Source organism: Centropristis striata, chromosome 17 (genome assembly GCF_030273125.1).
Source record: "Centropristis striata isolate RG_2023a ecotype Rhode Island chromosome 17, C.striata_1.0, whole genome shotgun sequence".
NCBI lineage: Eukaryota > Metazoa > Chordata > Actinopteri > Perciformes > Serranidae > Centropristis > Centropristis striata.
This window is the reverse complement of record NC_081533.1, coordinates 14,194,653-14,212,773: the sequence shown is the minus strand read 5'-3', so window position 1 is coordinate 14,212,773 and position 18,121 is coordinate 14,194,653.

Below are 18,121 nucleotides of genomic sequence, written 5' to 3'. Positions count from 1 at the left end.
TGAATAGGCTGCGTGGCTGATGAATTAGTGAAGTTGTTAGATAAACATTTTTTGATGAATGGTTTGATGATATTTCTCACATATTTATGCAGACTCATAGAACAAAAGAGTCCACATACACACGCATGAAGCCTACCCAGGCCCTTAACTTCAGAGATGTGCAGCAGGGATCTGCACTGAAAGAAAATGTTGACTTTAAGCAGCTAAACTGCTGTGTCCCTTTTGTTCATTTTCCATTTAAACCATTTCAGCGTCTGTCTTTGCTCGGGCAAAGATGTAATTAGCCAAATCTATCTCCTGGAGCTGTTGTAAACAAATAATTTCAAATCTGCCGGTGACCTCGTGGAATTTCAATTAAAGACATGAAAGGCGTGTAGCTTTTAAAGAAATGCACTTTAGCACTGCTGAAATATTCACAAGGACACCTTTAAAAAATATGCCGTTTTAAGTGTAAAATGTATAATCTTTATGCACATTTCCTGTAACACTGCAACCTGCAAAAAGCACATAAAAGCTATCTATCACCTAAAGGAATAGTAGTCTGTTTGTCCGGACTTACCTGAATAGAATCGAGCAGCCATTTGTGTGTGGGCAGTAATGCACAAAGGGGAACATTTTCATAAAATGACCAACCTGGTGCAGTAGATTTTGACAGAAAGGACGAGAGCTGCTTGTTGTTGCTTATGAAGGGGTTGGTAGAGTTTCTGCAGTGCTAATGAGTATTGATTTATATAATGACAGACAGGTGTGGATGATTAATGATCTGTCTACTGTGACACTGAGAAGTGTCAGAAGATTGGAGACCACCAGCAGCCTCGTAGAAAAGGCCACTCTTATTCATGGAACAGCACCAGCAAGTAAAGTTTCCGTCAACTGTGGATTTAAACTCTCAGAAGGCTTACTGGTATTTTGATTAACAAGGCCCTGGCTGGCCTAGTTATCTGTTTTGTCGGCTGTCACTCTGTATCTGTTTAAAAATTAAAAAATTAACCTTCTGAACCCCCCAAGCAGTTTCAGGGTTGTTGTTTTTTTGCTCTGTTTACATTTTACTCACTATGGCCTTGTATTTCACTGCAATATCTGTGTTGTACATCTAGGAATTAGCACAATCATGGCTAGAAGTGGGAACACAGTTCTGACATGAATCATAGAAAAAAAAGTGCAAGTTGAATTTCAATGACAAATTATTATTTTTTAAATAAAATAAAATGGAAATTATATAAACAACACTTTTCCAAGTGCCCACAAGTTTCACAAATGTTGTAAAAAAATAAATAAAACTGGGTATCCACATGTTATACATATTGAACTATTTGCATTTTTACAACCTCTCCTGCCCACTCCTCTCGGCTCTGTGTAAACATCCGGCAGTTTTCTTTAATAGGATCTAGTCACTCCAAACAGTTTCTTTTTGGTTAAGTTTTTAATGGGACATGTAGAAAAAAGTGATTTTGACAGAAATATCAAAATTTTAAGCTTTGTTTTGGTTATTTTTTCTAATGGAAACATTCATATCCTATGATAGGTTTAAGGACTGTCAGAAAGTTCAATTTCACAGTTTCTTTCTACGATAAATGCCGATTTTTCAAAGAAAACTTTTTGGTTGGGTTACTCTACTACTCAATCTTGTCTGTGTGTTAATCATGAGGCTACAGTCAGCAGCTGGTTAGCTTAGCTTAGCATAAAGACTGAAAGCAGGTCTAAGCAGCTAGCCTTTCTCTGTCTAAAGGTCACAAAAGCTATGAAGCAGTATCTATAAAGGTCACTCCTTAAATCCATACAAAAAAGCTGACTGACGCCTCTGCTGGTTAGCTATCAACTGCTCCTAACCAGGAAATAGTCTGCCATACATCCTGCACAAAAGGGTGAATTATCACTTTTACACTGGGTTTGTAGAGATTAAACTATTAAGGTACAAAGTGGTATTTAGAGGTGCTGGTGGATGGATTGTTTACATTAGGTCAAAGCCAGACTAAAGCTGTTTCCCCCTGTTCCTAATGTTTATGCTAAACTAAGCTAACCAGCTACTGGTTTTGCACTTAAATAACAATGATGAAAATGACATCCATCAATCAATCAATCAATCAATCAATCAATCAATCAATCAATCAATCAATCAATCAATCAATCAATCAATCAATCAATCAATCAATCAATCAATCAATCAATCAATCAATCAATCTCTCCCAAAAAGCTACTTATATACATATGTCTGTTAAATATCAGGCTACAGCAGGTTAGCTTAGCGTAGCACAAAGACTGGAAACAGCTAGTAGCTGCTTCTGCCTAAATGTCTAAGTTGAAAGACTACAAAGCTTACTAAATTACATGGTATATTTCATTTGTTTAAGCCATATAAAGTGTTAAAATGAGCCACTGTAGTCTAATAGATGTTTATATGCCAACATATTTCTGGGCTCCGATCAGTAACTGAATTCTCTGCTGGTTACCTGGCAACACTCCTGATCAAGAAACATTCTGGCAGTCTGGTTGAATTGTTATTTTTACATTTTGTTTTTAAACAGATGAAACAGACAAGATAGAATGATAAACTGTATAAAAGTTGTGGACAAAGCCACTGTGACGTCACTTATCGGTTTGTGAATTAAAAATACATATCGCCAGTTCTACGACATGCTTTTTTAAAGAAGACTTTAAACTAGCAAATTGGGACCATAAAGCAACAGAAATTGTTTACAATGGTAATAAATCAAGTGGGAACTAGGGTCATTTTCTCATAGAAATCGAAACAATCATACATGTTTTTGCAGCCAGAGGAGTCGCTCCCTGCTGGCCATTAGAAAGAACGCAGGCTTAAGGCTAAGCTAAGCTAACTAGCTGATGGCTTTATATCTAAGGGACAGATTTGGGAGTAGTCTCATATTCCTTTCAGGATCGGGTTGCCTCTGTAAAATCCAACTGCCATACGGTGCATGAGCTGAATGAATGAAACATCAATTCTACAACACAGGCTTGGGCTGTGTTTGTATTACCTTTTTTTTTTTTTCATAACGGCACAGAATAAAACACATTAGGGGTCTTAGTCATTCTGTTTCAGAACCTGTAAATGACAATGAACACAAATTTGAAAATCCAACACCATTTAATCTCATTTGACCTCATTTTAGTGTTGCTTTTATTTGTTTTCTTCACCAATTTTGGCCTTAGAAAGAGGCAGTTATGAAAGGACTTGCTCAAAACATCTCTCCCGGTGAAACTTGATTGAAGTTTCCTTTTTTTGGCTGTTGCCAGTGGCCTTGGCTTGGCCAAGTAAACTGGCTTAACACAACTGAATCAATTTATCGGTGTGAAATATTTTCATCAAGGTCTTTGAGGAACAACCACAATGGCACACTCTCTGAGATGAATTAGGACATTTTATCAGTGTGCAATAGTAGAAATACTGCAGTATTGTTTGGTGTACGTCAGGGATTTCAAAAGTGTGGTGCGTGCACCCCTGGGTGTGCGTGAGCTGCTGCTAGGGGGTGCGTGAGATGAAAAATGTAATGGCGGTCTGATAATGACACAATTTCATTTTTTCCCCCACACAATAAAGACGTATTATTAATTAATTAATAAATAACATAACATAACACATAACATGTATTTTTGGTCAATTTGTGTCTATTTTGATAATTTTGTGTCATCTTTGGTCATTTTTGCATCTATTTTTGGTTGTTTTTGATCTTATAATGAAGCGTAGAAGAAGTTATCTTCTTGCATTTTTCCAACCTGTGTTATGATGACGGGGTTGTGTTCACTCCACGCTCATTTAAATTTGCTGCAATTTTTGTTCAACGCAGCTCAAAATATTATAACATTTTCCCAACTGATCTGCTTTCTGCCTCTGATCCTGAGCCTGGCATCGTCCTCCACCTTTAATATGGCTATAAAAAATCTTATTGCATTTTGTTTTTTTGAAGGTGTGGGGGATTCGGGGTGCGTCAACCCAGTTGGGACATAGAAGGGGGTGCACGGCTAAAAAAGTCTGGGAACCGCTGGTGTACGGAGTGAATATGTGCTTTTTCTTCCCCACCAATAAAAAAAAGGGAAATCATCCTCCTCATCCTGTCACACTTCAACCATTCTTCCTTAAAAGTACTTCGGCACTTAATTCCCCATTTTGCTTAAACAGAGAGCCCAAGCTCTTAATCCTTTATTGGCAAACTGTCTTATTGGCACTACTTTATTACCCAGTGAGTCCTGTTGAAGAGCTCACTGAGGGGTAAGTATATTCCAATCACTGTCAGTCTGGTCCAGGTGAATGGCATAATTGAAGTTTGGCAAATTTAAATGTCAATAATGTTCATATTAGCACTCCAAAATCACAGTAAGAACTACCTGATATAGTTTTTTTTACTGTTTTCATTTTGCTACAGATCACTCACTGTTAGAAATGTAATAATTTAACTGCTTTTAGGTGATATTACCTTTTGATTACTTTTCTGTTAAATGCTTTAACCCGCCATTTGACATCAAGCATTTGGATGTTGAAAGCCTTTTCACTGATTGTAAACATGTTTTACAATGTTTTCTAGTAGTTATGTGAAAAGGAAATATCGTCTATATTGCTTGTTCAGGTTGCAGGTCGTGAGCATTGAGATTCATTAGAGTTGTTGAAAAATAAACTTCAAAAAAAATAAACTCCCTGACGAAAAAAAGTAGAGGGCAAAGTAACAGAATAAATGTTAAATTCGATATAGAGTGCTTTTTTTACAGTAAAGAAAATATTCAGAAGCAACCCATGATGTTATAAAAAAAAAAACAACAACTTTGAGTTTAGCAATTCAAATTTAATTATATATTTTTTCCTCCATAAATCTATTGGATTACTATTGCATTTAAAAATAAACCAAATTGGTGTTATTCTTTGTTTTATATACTGTAGTTATTTCCTGAACGGCATGCCAGCAATTTCATAACTTATCTGGCATCTCAAATTTCATTCAGAAGCTGGTAGAGATTTTAGCATATCTTGTTCACAGAACTTGGTAACTTTTTCCTTTTATAAAATACCTAAAAAACCTTCTTCCCCAAAATCTCCTCCAACATTACATTTAAATAAGTAATTCTGTTAGATATAACCAGTCACAAATTGGTTTGAAATAAAAAAAAACAACGAAATATGCGTTTTATTTTAGCTTTGTTTTTACAACATGTATTTGCAGTTCTGTGGATTGTGTGTTGTTGGTATTCACATACAGTATGTTTCTGTGCATCATTATTAATTCTGTTTCATTTTGTAAATAATCTTACATTAAACATACATTCTGTCTGTGGAAAATGGGGACTGTGCCCTTTGTTGCACTTCAGCACCAAGGACAGCTCCAATGGGAGAAACAGTCAAAGTATGGAAGGAGTGAGGCACTGCACACTGTAAAAAAAATTAAATAAAAAAGTTTATAGAAATTACTCTAAAACACTGTCAAATTGCATCAGAAATAGGGTGTAAAATTAAAAATTGTATATCACCGTAGTAGGCACTTTTAATTAACATAGATCAAAGAATAGTACACAAAACTGACCTTTTTACTGTCGTGAACTGTAGAAAACACACAGTTTGACTATAAAAATATAATTTTTATGTAAAAAGAATGGAGAAATACCATAATGTCACAAGGACACAATTACCCTAAAAATAATGGGATAATCGTTTAAATGACAGTTTTTTTGCTGATATTTACATTCAATTTACAGTAGAAGTTTAAGTAGAACAGTTCTGGCAACCACAGCTGCCTGTATTTTATTAAATTAAACAGTTTTTTTTATTTATTTATAGTGCATCCACACACAGGCTGGAGTTACACATGCAGATCTGCTTTCATGGCATTAAAGGCTCATTTTCTGTTATTATATGTGTCAGAAAAGCCACATTAAATGTCCTTAGTAAATCAATAAACATAAAAACTTCCAACAGGGTGTCGAGTCCCTTTTATAGACACCGTTATCTCCATTCCGCCCTACATGCCTACAAACCGCTGTCAAGTTTGTGAGGCTACGAGTTCATCTTCATAAACATTGAGGATGACACGCGGCTCTGCTGAGACAATATATTGTTGGGATTTAATGGTCACAAAGAGAACCTCTCCAGACGTCATTCCACTTTGTTTCTCACGTCCAAAAAGAACCCCCACTAAGCTGATGGTGCACCCATTCTGCTGACAAATAACCCACATGAAGTCAACGTCTGCAAAGCACCGAGTTAGAATGCCTGTGTCTGAAAATGTCAGGGATAGGTCAGAACTGAACCTGGATGGATTTTGCAGCATTTTTTTTTTGTTGACAGCTACCTGCTGAATTGAACTGTCAGCGGTTAAATGTTGCTCATTCTGTTCCACAGCTTCATCAGAAAAGCAGACTTTTTGCTCCAGGTTCAGATGACTTGTCATGGGCAGGTTTCCAGCAGAGAGACCAGAGTTTCTCCCGCCTCCGGTAACATCAACTCCTACGAAACGCTCCACTGATAAAATATTGTGTTTTTCATTCAGACCAACCACTCTGAGCCCCGTCCTTTGACTGATGAATGGGAGGGGCAGTAAGGTAATTAAGCTCATCATGGGGCATAATAGATACAAGCAAGGAATATGATTTGATGTACTCGGCCTCCATCTCTTGTCCCCATTCACCTAGGAGAAATTAATGAAGTCGAATTGAAGCGCTGTGCCAAATTAGCTTTTTTTTTTTTCTTCTTGTGTAAAAAGTTACAGCATCCGGGGCACCTTCGATTAATATAAGAAAAAGGCTCTGGACCATGCAGTTTCAATTACCTAAGAGAATCAAAACGCTGAAAAGGCCTTAAATTGATTTTCTTTCATAGAGCCCCCTGCCTCAAAAATAAAATAGAGGAGGAGACTGTCAAAGACACATGACTTTATGATTAGTTTAAGTCTTTCTTTTTCAAATTTGTTTATTGTAGTTGTCAGACATGCTTTGTCTCTTTTTCAATATATTTGTAAAGGCAGCCAAAATGGTACCAGCATGGTTCATGTAACACGCTTTAAAGCAACTCTATGCCACTATTTTACCTACAGATAACAGGGAGTGATGGGGATCAATGGGGATAATGGTGCCTATTGGAATCATTTGCATATTTGTAATATTCAAACACGATTTTAACTATGACCTACATATAATTAAATGAACATATTTCCAACAATGTCATAGAAAAATGAATATTATGAGCTCTTAATATGACTGGACGATTGTATCAGATTGTGAAGGTGTGCCTAATAAAGTGGCCACCAGTGTCAAGGGTTTCATCAGGAGGCATCAGGATTATATACCCATTTTTTTTTTCTTATTAAGTCTGAGAATATATATATTGAAAGTCTGAGAATATAGAAACCTGAGAAAATATATTAAAAGTCTCAGAATTTATATTAAAAGTCTATTCTCAGGTTTCTATAAATATTCTTAGACTTTAGTTCCATACATATAATAATTTCCTGAACGGCATGCCATAAATATATATCTATATATGGTTAAGATAAGTTCCTTCCACAATATCAGCTTTCCAGGATATTAAAAAAAAAAAAAAATTCAGATTTGACTACCAAGCATTTTAAGGTTTTTAATTGTTCTTGAACATGTTTCACAAGCTCAAAGAGATAATAATTTTCCCATTGCTGTTTAGAGTTTAGAGCTTTTTATTCCGACAGCGGTGCAATGCAAAAATTTTGGAACAGAACTCGTCCAACATTAAATTCAAAACAATATGACCTGAAGTTATGTTTTTTTCTCCTGATACTGGAATAGAAAGAGTCCATTATGTTCGTCTGTTTTCAGTCCTTTGTGCTTTCTCGTAACACCGTTTTCTTACAAATAAAATCTATTTATTCAGTTGCTGGTGAATAAGCAAAATTGTGGCTGAAAATCCCTTTATTTTCTACTGCTAACTTCAGATGTGTCAGAACTGGTACAAGCAAGCCCATAGCCCCCCCCCCCCCCCCCCCCAACCCAACCCCTAACCCACCCCCCCCCCACACACACATTAGACACAGAGTCAGTGACTTGCCATAAGGTGGAGCGCAGATAATAGATTTAGGCAACTGTAAGCAGATTTGGGCGTGCGCCTTACTTAAAGGCAGATCATTCGGTGGCTGTAAACAGGCTTTGGAGAAATCAAACCGTTAAATGGAAAATACATTTATTAATTCAATCCGCTTAGTTCAGGTTCAGCTCCTTCCCCCTTAAATTAAGTTTGCTGGATTTCACAGGATATTAGCAGGCAAGAAGAAAAGAGGGCATCGGGGTGGCTGCCGCGTCGTTGCAGTCATGTAGGTGCCTTGATGTCACTTTAACCTCGACTCAAGATATCCTTCAAACAGAAAGAACAGCAGTGATGACATGAAGTGAGGTAGGAAGATTGAATTTTCAACAGCTGAGTGAATAGACTGTATATATTCAATATCGTAGGTGATACAAGAGAAAAGCTAGGGGATGTTTTTCCATCACAGAACATAATGGTCAACCATGGTATAATCTATAGCACAAAGGGGACAAGCCAACAGTTATTAACTTGCTGAGAGCTCGTATAGGAAAACAGGAAATGCTCAATAGCTGACTCTCAAGGATTATAAACAGGACATGGTGTTGAATACGTACTTGTTCATTGTATATGTTGTAAGATGCTTGCAATGCAGGGAGATGCTTCTAATAACCAGCCTGTTCTCCCCCGTCAACAACCTTAAATCGAGGTCGTTTGTACAGACAGGGAAAAACAAGCGTTATTGACGTATTTCAACGAGCGATGTTTGAAAAAACGACACACTTTCACGCAGGAGAGTTGGGTTCGCATCCCATGTGAAAACAAAAGCAAACCATTTTTACCTTGAGTTACGCTGTTTACGTAAGTTACGTGAATCACGTTTTTAAATGTAACTTACGTTTTTTACGTAACTTGAGGTAGTCACGTGACCCTTGTAACTTCACTTCTTGCATTTACGTACATTTATTTACTGTTTGAAACTGTCTTTTATAATGCCTTACCAAATTTTTTTTTTTTGGCCTGAGCCGAAATTAGCGAATTTACAACATTAATCCACAGCAACTGCAGCCTTTTTTACAACCGCAAACTGTACGTGTGTGCTACTTTTAGATCGCGCCACTGTACCGCAAGCCGCGTACCTACGTGCCTAATTTGTGGTACTGAAACGCTGTTAATGTTGGAGAACTTGTTAACCTCACAGCACTGCTAGCATGGCTGTAGATACATATTCTTGTTTCTTTGTTGAAGAAAAAGAACCATTAGCTATCTCATTTTTTACGTAACTTGCAGTAGTCATGTGACCCTCGTAACTACTTAACTTCCGGCAATTACGTACATTTATTTATTGTTTAACGCTACAGTTACCAGTGTGTTTTTTTGCCCTAAACTTAGGTCAATGGGTTTACAACATAACATCCATAGAAACTGCAGCCTTTTCTACAACCGCGGACCGTACCTGTGTGCTATTTTTATCACGCGCAGCTGTGCCGCGATACGTACATATAAATCAATTAATCAGACTTTGTTTGTATAGCAATTTACAAACAAAAAAGACAAAGTGCTTCACATACAAGGAAAAAAATACTACTAATAATAATGAAACACAGAAACAAGCAAACACTCCACCCTGACCCTCCATCCAACCGATCCCATTAAAAACAACTGAGGAAGCGGAATCTCGACGTCAGTGAGGAAACACTGGAGGCAGGTTAGAAATAATTAGATAAAATAAATAAAAATAAAGTAAGGTAAGAAACAATAAAAGAAAAAAGAAAAGTATATAATATTATAATACAAACTAAAGCCAGGGAAAAAAAGATGAAAATAATAAATTATTAAAAAGTAGAGCATGATAAAAAAAAAAGTATATATAAAAATTGACTAATAAATAAAAGAAGATGTTGTAACACTAAGATGCATGAGCAGAAAATACTTTAAAATGGTATAAAATGGCTCATATGTGCTGTGAGTCGCGAGTCGTGAGGGTGCGTTAGACTAGGGCAAACTTTTTCTTATGTTTATTGTGGTCCACTTACATTCATGCACTGTGAAAGCAAACCAGACTAAATATAAAAAAAACAAAAAGTGTCTACTTCACTCTCATTCAGATCAAATGGACTGCTTGGGTCGTCAAAGCTACTACCTACCTAATTCTGTTCATTTTCTACATCACGCCAATCCTAATGGACCTTGTATTCACCAACATGACAGTTCCTTGCATTGCCCAACAGTTCAATTCTTAGTGAACTGTGAACAGTTAGTACAATTCTAACAACAACCATTCTGGCAGTTTTCTGTGGAAAGCCTTGTGAAAAATATATTATCTCCAAGGTTAAGAATTAAATGCCAGAGTCAAGCCTGTTGATCAAACTTTATTTACACAGTCATTAGAGCTATTAAATGAGAGTTTCTCAAGCCTTGAATAACACAAAACTCTTGTAAATTGCTCTCAATAGCTTCCAAGGTGTTTTTTTTCTAGGAGTCTGCAACATTTTCCTTGAGAATCACTCTCTTTTTAAATTAAAGGGCCACAACTAGTAGCATTGAAGATACCAATGTTGTAACCTTGGTATTTTTTCCCCGAACTCAGTGACCTCAGTGTTTGTAAAACACTGAGGTCACGGCCCTGCTTAATTCATTCTAAAATGACTTCAAAACAAATATAAGGACGCACATTGGAAAACAACCTGGATTCACAACCTCCTGTAACTGCCTTCAGCTGCATTTTACCAAAAAGTCCAGCAGGGGGCACTGATGGCGGCTGCAGAAGCATTTCAGTCCATTAATTTCAATGAGAAAACTTCTCACTTGATTTATTACCTCAGAATTTTTTTTAGGACAACACTATGGTCTCAATCGCTTGTAAAAAAAATTTCTTCAAGACAATTTGATGTTAATAGCGTAAATAATGGCCCCATTTAGAAGAAAATAGAAGATAAAGGATCATATAATTTGGGGCGTGGCTACCTTTGATTGACAGGTCACTAACAAGGCGAGCCGTCTTCAGGAAAGAAGCAGAACAATGCGCATCCACGGCAACATGTCAAAAAAGTTATATATATTTTAAAAAGGATGTTTACCAGTTTGGTGTCATAACATTGATCCTTTCCCACTATATTTTCACTTAATGACAGTTTATTTGAACGTTTTGTTCATTTTTCTTAGGTAAGTATGCTCCAGTTAATGCTAACATGAATTAGCAGCAGCTTTTCTCAGTCAGGTTGAGGTGTAGAGAGGCTGTAGTCAGTGATCAGATCCCTCTCGCTCCTCCACAGTCCAAATATGGTCTGCTCCCGTTTCCAGAAACAAGATGGCTACGAGTGAAACGCTGAACTCGAAAGGGTAGTCCACAAACCAATAGGTGACGTCGCGGTCACTACGCTCCATTATTTATACAGTCTATGGGACTCACACAGCTCCACACAACTAGCGTAACTGAATCCCAAATCGTTCGACTAAGATTCTATCGAAATTTCACATTAAATACTAATATATATGATCGTGTTTTGCTTCCAATTAATTAAATGGTGTGAAACTAAAGTCTAACTTCTTATCTTTCGGACCATATATTGTTTTAACCGTGTACGTTAGGCTCGGGTTTACCAGAGTCGGTAAAAGTACGCTAACGGCGGTGAATTAGCCGTGCGCTAACTGTATCCCAAGACACTTGGATCTCCTCGGTGTGAAACAATGGGGGCTGCTAAGTTTTTCGGGGGAAATGAGATGTTTCTGGGTAAGCCAAATAAATATCACCATCGTTATCAACACACCTGGACCGTACTTCTGTCCTTCACAATAAAATACAAGATGTACTTTTAAGATCGTCGCCGGAGCATTCTTACTGCTTTCTCTCATCAGAGTTACTTTCATATTGTAATTAGACATGTAAATCTCCATGTACATTAATTAAATTTCCCATGTAGATTGTTGAATATGTATAAATCAATTATACCTGCACTGGTGGTGGGGATCTTATTCGAAATGACCGTAAATATACCGGAAAGTGCGGCATAAGTGCAGATGTGTCGGATTTGGGATACAGTCTCTATACTTTCCAGAGTAAAGGAGGAAAATAAGCTGTTTATCCTTCATCCTGTCCTTACTATCCCTGACAGCTTTATTTGAACCGGGAAGCTCTCAGTTACAGCCCCTCCTGTCTCTTCGGTGTCATTAGTCTTCTCAGTACTGTTCTTGATTTGCAAAATATTTCATTCTTCTGCCAGCTGCAGTCATTCCTTATCCATGAGCGTATAAAAAGCAAAGGAAGATGAAAGATCGGGTCTGGCTGGTGAATTCAGCTGGCTCACACCTGGTCTGGGTGATGGACAATGGTGAGAGGGAGTTATCTACAGAAGCCAAGAGTGTGTGAAATCTTTCGCAGCTCCTACTGAAACTTTTAACAGACCCTTTTTGGAGCTCGCTGTCAGTGTGTGGAGGTCAAGCCTTGAGGCTGAACTTGAAACAGCTGAGGGCCTCATGAAACATGGAGGACGCCTCACTGTGGCATACCATTTCTCTTTTCGTCTCACTTTCACCCCTGCTGCACCTCTTCCAGCCTAAGGTTCCCGTTCTCTGACCCTGGGACGTCTCTCCCTCTTCCCCCGAGTTCCATACAGTCCGCCTTGTGAAAACAAGTCCTAAAGCTAACTTCCTGTAGCTGATGTGACACTGAAAATATTATTTTTTTCCCCCATTTGTTAAAAGCTGTGTGAGAGACATTTTGGAATTGATAAAATCTCCACTGCACAAGATGGAAATTGAAACCCGAACATGATTTATGTTGCAGAGTCGGCTAAATCGCCCTCAAAAAAATAATGCATTACTTTAGCATCGGTACAGCTAATCGCTAGCCTAATGGAATGTGTGGCTGCCGTATTGATCAGGAGTACAGCAATCACTCATAACCATTCCTTGAATGATCCGGTGTATAAACACATGATCAGCCCCCCCCCCGCACCTGCTCATGACTGGCAATCAATATTCTCAGAAAGAAAAAGCTATTTCCTGAATCGGATGCTGGAAATGTCTTGGTAAGGTCAGAGTTGTGTTTGCAGGATTTCTAACATTTCTTGTTTTGAATTAATCTGTCTGTATTCTGCAGGAAAAAAAAAATACTTGACAGATTTTGAGATAACAATGTTTTGTTGTGTTTGCACTGGACCTTGTGTACTGTTACCAGACAGAATAGATTAGAGTTGCCAGGAGCTCCAAAATGTTTCAGCCCATTGTAATAAATTATTTATTAGAAAACCACACTGTTTTTTGTTGCCATAGCTTTTAGCTACAGAGCAGCACTTCTTGATCTAGTAGGAGTTCCACCTTGATCAAGGATGGGCTGATTATGATGCAATGGGCTCCTGGGTGCAGACGTGCCAAGCACTCACGACCTCTCCCTTTGGTCTTTTAACAGTTTTTTTTCAATATATTTTGGTCATTTTGAGTCTCTTTGTAGCTGTTCTTAGTCTCTTAGTAGTAACTGTGTTAACAACTTTGTGGTTGTTTTATGTCAATGTGTGGTTGTTTTGTGTCACTCTATCATTTTATTGGTCTTTTTATCGATATTCATTATTTGGTTGTTTTGCCCATTTTTTTTGTCATGTTGCATGTCTTTATAAGTGTTTTGTGTGTCTTTGTGATTGGTTTGTGTGTCTTTGTGATTGTCTTGCATCTCTTTGTAATATTTTTGTCTATGTCATCATTTTGTATCTCCTGTTGATCATTTTGAAGTCTCTTAGTAGTAATTGTGTGTCAATTTGTGGTTGTTTTTTGCCAATGTGTGGTTGTTTTGCATCACTCTATCATTGTATTGGTATTTTTGTCGATATTTATTTATTTGGTTGTTTTGCCCATTTCTTAGTCATGTTGCATGTCTCTTTGATGTCATTTTATGTGTCTGTGGTTGTTTTGTGTCTCTTTGTGGTTGCTGTGCATATCTTCATAATATTTTTGTCTTTGTCATCATTTTCTATCTCCTTTTGGTCATTTTTAGGTTGTTGTTTTTTATTTTCAGTAATTGTGTGTCTCCAGTCGATCTGAGTCCATTTGTCGTTGCTTTTTGTCTGTTTCTTTGTTTTGGGTCTGTTTGTTGTCACTTTATTTCTTTTTGTGGTTGTTTCGCTTCTCTTTGTCATATTTTTGTCACCTTTTCAGTCATTGTAAGTGTTTTTGTACCCCTTAGTACCTGTTTTGGTCCCTATCTGTAGTTTTTTTGGTGTTTCTTTGTGGTCCTTTTGTGTCTCTTCCTGGTTGGCACATGTCTCTTTAAATTAGATTGTGTAGATGAATGCTTGGGGGACCCCTGCTAGTCTGGGCCCTTGGGCCTTTGTTTGTAGGCACACTCAGTAATCCATCCACGCAGAGGATCAGTCAGACATTGCTCGGGGATAAAAGTGCCAAAACTTTATGGCTTTAGGCAAAGGTGCTCTTTGCCTTAAATACATTCTCCTGCAGACACTGCAAGTGTTTAAACGTCCTGAGCTTTTACAGATGACAATATCCATAATCACATTAGAGAAAGTGATATCTTCTGCTTTCCGTTTGATCTATTTAAAAACCAATTAAATCTAAATAATGATGGCAATTGGAAGAGAAAAAAAAAGGAAAATAAAAACATTATTCCTCACAGGCTGAACCTCTAAGTGCCCTCCTATTAGAAATAAAAACGTTTCATCTACAGCTCCTTAATTGGGACAGAAGCTTGCATTTCAGAATATTAATAGCTTTATTCCATTCCTGTATGTCTCCTTAAAATACATCAACTCGTTCCAATTAAGTTATCAAAGTCAAATAAAGACATGGTCATTAAAAATAAACTTTGTGTAGGGGATGTAAAACGTGCAAGCCTTAAATGATGAGCAGGATCATATATTGACTATTTGGTTAATAAAATTCCCATTGATGTAAGCCATAGTGGAAGACAAAGCTGTTTGAAAATGAAAAACACAATCTTCAATGTACCTCTGGTTGATTCAATGTCTGCGGCAGTTTGGCAAAGCCAATTTAACCTTTTTAAACTGGCTTACAGCAATTTGGAACTCAATTAGCACCAAGCATGTGTTAGTTTATTACAGAAATTACCGGTTCGTTATCATTCAGAATGGCTCTGCTTCCTCTCTGCCTGCCCAGGTCTTCAGAAACCCCTCAAGGCTTGTGCAGTACCATAATGTTGAGATAACATGAATCAACAAGCAAAACAGAACGTGCGCTTGTGGAGGCAGGTGTTGAGGGCCGACCTGCTAAACGCACTCTGGTGGGTCTTGTGTACCCTGGAGAAGCAGATTAAAGCCCTTCTCAATACAAGAAACAGAGCCAGGGGTGCTAATGTCCTCCCACAGCAACCCACCACTTCATTAGCAGCAGCGGTCCTTTGCAGTATGTGCGGCTTCATTTGCATGTATTTAGATTACTACACATACAGTGCATCTCTCTTCTGAACTGGCTGTCTCTGACAAGTCCTTGCATTACTTCTAGAGTTGGAAAAGACCGAAATCACAGTGCTTACGGCTGTAGATTGCAACATTATGCAGCTACTTAAAGGACCTCCCCTCAGGTTGACAATTCATAGCACTGCTGGCAGTGGAGAAAGTTCTTTGGTGCTAGATGTACATAAATAAATGCACAAAATTAGAGATTGACCGATATATCGGCCAGCCGATATATAACGGCCGATATTTGCGTTTTTTACTTGTATCGGCATCGGCCGATATGTGCGTGCGTTTGCCGATCAATTAGCCCATTTCACTGTGTCAACAGCAGGCAAGGCTCGGTGCAACTTCTGCCATTCTCTGGTGAGCTGCTGCTGATAGCGTAAAAAGAAAAACACATCAAATATGTGGATCATCTGAGGCGCCACCACCTCCAGGCCTAGAACAACATACACATTGTTTGCTATCCAACTGTTCATATGTTTTGTTAATAAATGTTTCTTTTTTGTTTAAATTGGGACTTGTGTAACATTTGTTACCGTTGTGTCATTTTTATTATGTAAATGGGGGGAGAAAAGGCAATATCGGCTTCAAGAATCGGCAGCACATATTGGGGATCGGTTAAGAGTGATGTCAAAATAATCGGTATCGGCATTAAAAAACCTGTATCGGTCAACCACTACACAAAATGATTGTCATACTGCACTTACTGCACCGCACTTCATACGTTTCTGGTTTGGTGTCACATTGTTTTCAAATGTACATTTTTATTTGTCTGGTTTGGATATTACAGTCATTTGTACAAGCAACTTATTATATAACGTGTACATTCAGGCCTTTTGTTAGGTGGCGGCCTAATAGGTACAGTCATGGAAAAAATTATTAGATCACCATTGTTTTCTTCATTTTTCTGTTCATTTTAATACCTGGTACAACTTAAGATACATTTGTTTGGACAAATATAATGGTAACAACAAAAGTAGCTCATAAGAGTTTAATTTAAGAGTTGATATCTAGACATTTTCCATGGTTTTCTTGATAATGATTCGGGTTATTATCAGGAAAAACCATGGAAAATGAATTGACATAACTTACATTTGACACGTAGCTTGCGGCAGTCACATGACCCTTGTAACTACTTCACTTCTAGCATTTATATACGTACATTTATTTACTGTTTAAACTGTATTTTATAAAGCCTTACCAGAAGTTTTTTGCCCTAAACCTCAGTCAATGGATTTACAACATAAACCGACAGAAACAGCCTTTTTTAAAACCGCGGAGTGTACATATGTGCTATTTTTAGAACGCGACGTTGTACGGATATCCACGAGAGCCGTGAAACGCGAGCTGCGATACGTACCTACGTGCTGTAATCTGTGGAACTGACACACGCCCTCTTCTGCCGTTTATGTTGGAGAACTTGTTGGTTTTATCGCCAAATAAATCCATTAAAGCCATATTTTCATTTTGCATGTAAAAATCTTAAAACAAGATTCTATTCTATTGTAGTTTGAGGTTGCACACAATTACCAGAATGTTTTTTAATGTCAGAAGAAGCGAGAAAAAAACAGCATAGTCATTATGATGTGTCACTGGTAATGCAAGTCTTTCTTCCTGCTTTTGTTTATCTTGTTTGTGTTCTTCTTTTTCTCCTCCTCAGTCAAACGAGAACGGTATCAGGTTATCCCAACAAAGAACCGATGCAGGTTAGAGAAGGTTAGCTTTCTGAATGGCATGCCTAATTAAAACTCATTCACTTCTATCATCAGCATCACAGATGACAAGTGATCACAGGATCATGCGCGCAATTAGCATCCAGCTTTGAGTTGTTTTCCTGCTCTTCGTCTCATCTCGCTTCGCGCCGCTCACCGCCATTCTGATTTTGCTCTTAATTGGCCTTTCATGGTTCCTGACATCTCTCTCCTGCGTTTTCACACGTTCCTGTTTGACCCCGAGAAGTTCAGATTGTTGATCTTCCATAAATCTGTCAGGTTTAACTCGTGGCTGCACTTTTTTAAACTCTCGCTGTCTTTATGTCTATCTTTTCTCTTTTATTCAACTCAACTTTTCAGCCTCTACCATCTTTATATTCTGCCTCCGCCATTTCACTTCCTCCCAACCTCATCCGTCTGCCTCCCTCACTTTTCCACATAGAGCTGGAAGGCTTTCCCAAAACAGCAATCTGTCAGGGCCATAGGTTACATTTTGCCATCTGCTGTAAGATTAAATTAGGGGAGGTTGTGTATCTCTCATTGTTTGGGCTGCCTCTGCCCTCTACCATATTTCCTTTCACATCAGGCCTCACACGCTGAGAGTGTAAGAGATGGAGCGAGATGACCTGGATGGCGACCAAAGTTGAGATGAGCTTTTGTGCTTCGTGTGTGTCTGGTAGTGAGATTAGTTGGCATCACAATGTGCCATTTTTATTATTCTTTTACGCCATCAGAGGTGCGCTGGCATGCACACACCTCAGCGTTGCCCTATATTTCTACCTCATTTTGTCCCCAATATGCCTCCTTGGACAGCCTGTACAGTCGTTGCATTGGGTTCTAGGGGGAGTGTGCGATGTAGTGTGTTACTGGAAGGCGACTCGGCCAAATAAAAGTTTCAGGGTGAATCTGCACTCTGCAGCTGGATGCTTTCCCACAATCCTGCCCATCAGTCAGACAGACAGACAGAGAGAGGGAGAGATGCTTGAATGCCCCAG